At 37.1% G+C, this 4,203-nt stretch overlaps 1 pseudogene; it reads left to right on the forward strand.

Annotated features, from left to right (window-relative positions):
- Positions 1-1,412: 1,412 nt before the first annotated feature.
- On the forward strand, positions 1,413-2,043 carry LOC103014118 (calcineurin B homologous protein 3-like; annotated as a pseudogene).
- The last annotated feature ends 2,160 nt before the right edge of the window (positions 2,044-4,203 follow it).

Raw genomic sequence — 4,203 nt, forward strand, 5'->3', positions numbered from 1 at the left:
AACGGTTTCCTTTTCTCCACATTCTTGCCAACACTTGTTATTTCTTGTCTTTTTGATAATAGTCATCCTAACAGGTGTGAGGTGTATCTCAATGTGGTTTTGATTTGTATTTCCCTGATAATTAGTGATACTGAGCACATTTTCATGTACCTATTAGCCATATATCTGTATGTCTTATTGGAAAAATGTTTATTCAGATCCTCTGCCTATTTTTTAATCAGATTGTTTTTTGGTGTTTTGTTTTTCTTTTGATATTAAGTTGTATGAGTTTTTTATGTATTTTGAATATTAATCTCTTATCAGAGAGATGATTTGTAAATATTTTCTCCCATTCAGTAGGTTGCTTTTCTTTTTGATGGTTTCCTTTGCTGTGCAGAAGCTATCTTATTTAATATAGTCCCACTTGCTTATTCACTTGTTTATTTTTGCTTTTGTTTCCTTTGCTTTTGGTGTCAATTTCAAAAAAAAAGTCATTATCAAGACTAATGTCAAGGAACTTACCACCTATGTTTTCTTCTAGAAGGTTTATGGTTTCAGGTCTTATGCTCAAGTTTTTAATCCATTTTCAGGTAATTTGTATACATAACGTAAAATAGGGGTTGTGTTTTATTCTTTTGTGTGTGGCTGTCCAGTTTTCCCAACACCTTTTATTGAAGAGACTTTTTTTTCACCATTGCACATTCTTGGCTCCATTGCTATAAATTATTTGACCATATATGAGTGGATTTATTTCTAGGCTCCTCTTGTTTTCCGTTAATCTATGTGTCTGTTTTTATGCTAATACCATAGTGTTTTGATTACTATAGCTTTGTAATATAGTTTGAAATCAGGAAGTGTGATGCCTCTAGCTTTGTTCTTTCTCAAGATTGCTTTGGCTTTTGGAGTCTTTTGTGCATTGAGTAGTATGGTCATTTTAACAATAATAATTCTCCAGTTTCTTTCATCAATGTCTTATAATTTTCATTGTGCAGGTCTATCACTTCCTCCAATAACTATATACCTAGTTTGTTATTATTTTTTTTAGTAGAGTTGTAAATGAGATTGTTTTATTAATTTCTCTTTCTGATTGTCTTGTTGTTGTTATTGTGTAGAAACACAACAGCTTTTTTATGTTGATTTTGTATCCTACAACTTTACTCAATTTGTTTATTAGTTCTAAAAGATTTTTGGTAGAATCTTCAGGGTTTTCAATACATAATATTATGTCATCTGCAAATAGTGACAGTTATACCTCTTTCTTTCCTATTTAGATGAATATTGTTTTCTTTGCCCAAACTGCTTGACCTGTGGCTCAGACCCATCCCTGGCATCCTCACCCATGTTGGACCCAAGGCCTAACCAGATGCTGCAGAGCCAATGCCAGTCCTGGCCCTGTGAGAAAGCCATTTCCCACAGCCCCTGCCAGGAGCACCATGGGCACTTCCCACCTCCAATCTGAGGATGTGTGGGAACTTATGGACAAGACAGGCTTCTCAGCAGACTAGATCCAGCAGCTCCAGTGGAGGTTTAAGAAGCTGAGTGGAGATCAGCCCACCATTCCTAAGGAGAACTTCAACAAAGTCCCAGACCTGGAACTCAACCAAATATGATCCAAATAGCCATCTGCCTTCTTTGACAATATGAACATGTGCAAGGGGCTCAGTGGCCTGCCCCAGGAGATTAATTCGAGAGCTTCCTGATTACCATGTCTTACTTCCAACCCATGGAGGAGGAGCAGGTGTAGGTGCACTGAAAAGAAGCTAAGAGTTTTGTTCTGCTTGTATGACTCAGACAGGGAATGATGCATCAGGCTGGAAGACTATCAAAATGTGGTTGAGGAGCTTCTCTCCAGAAACCCTCACACTGAGAATGATTCCACTCACTCCTATGCAGAGGGGACGATGTTGGAGTCAGCCAGAATCTGCATGGGGCAGGTAGATCCTGATCAGATGTCTGAAGAGATCACCTTTGATGACTCCTTGAAGCTCTGGTCATGGGGTAGACAGCAAGACCAACATGCACGTCTCCTTCTTTAGCATGGAAACCATCACCTTTTGTCACTGACCCACTGCCTACCCCCTGAAAAAACTACACTTGCAATGGGGCAGCCTCCCTGGGTGGCCTGGAGTAGCCAGCATCTTTTTGCTACAGCTCTTGTAAGATTTGTTGTTGATATGTTCTTATTATATATACATATTGGATATGTGTGTTGGCTATGGAAGGGTTGACAAGAGGAAGACAGATAATTTGTCTTTTAGTTTAGAGGATGCTGGGCCATGATAAGCCAAATTCAGACCTAATCAGTAGGACTGCACATTTTCCAGAGATCCTAGACTTTGAGTAGGATACAGTAACTGGATGGGACATTGAGGTTGATTCCCTGAAAAAAAGGCAAGTACATTCAGATGCATGAGAAGGAGGTTACAAATGGATATTTAAGAGAAGAAAAGTGTAGACTATAGCAGTGTCTACTATATGTCCCCTAATATATTTTTTCTTCTATATTAATAGAATTTTTAGTTGAGCACTTGGCTCCCCATGGAAGACTACATTTCTCCAGATTACCTGCAGCTGAGCGTGGTCATGTGTCTAATTCTGTTCCATAGCATAGGAGCAAAAGTTACATGTACAATTTCTAGTCAGTACCCTTAACACAAATAACCATGTCTTTATATTTCTTCCTTCTGTAGCTGGAATGGGGATAAAATGGCAGCAACTGGAATAAGCATTTCAAACCAGAAGATGAAAGCTAGGTATTGAGGGTGACTGGCATCAAGGTAGACCAAGCCTGGGCCCCTGATGACTTTATGGAGGAAAGCCTTGAGCATAGAGGATCTTTTACAAGAAAGAGAATTAAATGAGATATAATCTTTCATAAGAGTTAATCTCTTGTGAACTATGACCGTCTGTTTCAATGGCAAAACCCACATCCTAAATAATACTATCAGATTTTGCAAATTAAATTGGTTTACTATGTGGCAGGTAAATTATTTACAAATTATATCTATGATAAAGAAAAAAAAAAATGCCTTCAGATAGATGGGCAAGAAGAAGAAATGTCCACAAAGAAAACACAATCAGTCTGGCTTCAAAACCAGATGATTATGGGGTATAATCTCCAAGTCGTTTTGTCCAAAGGATGATTCAAACATTTTATAACCAGTAAAATTGTTGTTTGTATATGAAGGAAACTAGAAAACATTCTCATTTATGAAAGGACTAGAAAACATATTACTCACATTACTCCACAAAGTTTTTTAATTATAAATATACTTACTGTTATGTGAATATGATTTGTGTCACTCTCAAAATTCATATGTTGAAGTCCTAAACCGCAGTGCCTCAGAATGTTTAGGAAAATGGGATCGTTACCCATGTAGTTAGTTAAGATGAGGTCATACTGGGTGGTGTAGGCTCCTAATCCAATATGAATGGTGTCTTTATAAAAAGGGGACGTTTGGCTACACACACACACACACACACACACACACACACACACACGGGAAGAGCATCATGTGAAGTTGAGGGCAGAGATTGGAGTAATAACAGCAGGAGCCCAGGAGCACCAGACTGCCAGGTGGGATAGAGACATAAAACAGATCCTTCATAGTTCTTAGAAGGAACCAACCCTGCCAATATCTTGATCTCAAACTCCTAGCCTCCAGAAATGTAAGACAATACATTACTGTTGTTTAAGACACCTAGTCTGTGGTACTTTGTGACAGCAATCCTGGCAAACTAATAATACATTTACTCAATTGAGATAGTAAAAAAAGTAAAGTACTAATGAATGGAAAATCCATCATATAAAAGGACTAATTATGAATACTAAAACCAGTTAAACATGGAAATATTCTTTAAACGATTGTGAATAAGGTTACAAAATAGAATGCAAATATCAAAATGTTATCTTGAAAGACAATAAGACAAAATATGCATGTGTGCATGTGAATGATAGATCAATTGCCTTTATCAACTCCAATTTCCTTTGAAATGTTTCCCCCTAACTCAGAAATCTTCCTCCATAAGTACATAAACATAGAAATGTAAATATTTCTTTCACAAAACATGAGTATATCAGTACACAAAACTGAAACAGCATTTACTCAGTAATAAAGCTCATGGTCACTGGAAATGCACTTTGAGTGTAAAAAAACTGAAAAGTTAATAAGTTGGACATGTGACCTTTATGATTTTTGACTCTGTATCAGAACTTTAAAAGTA

This window comes from Balaenoptera acutorostrata, chromosome 17, assembly GCF_949987535.1.
Source record: "Balaenoptera acutorostrata chromosome 17, mBalAcu1.1, whole genome shotgun sequence".
NCBI lineage: Eukaryota > Metazoa > Chordata > Mammalia > Artiodactyla > Balaenopteridae > Balaenoptera > Balaenoptera acutorostrata.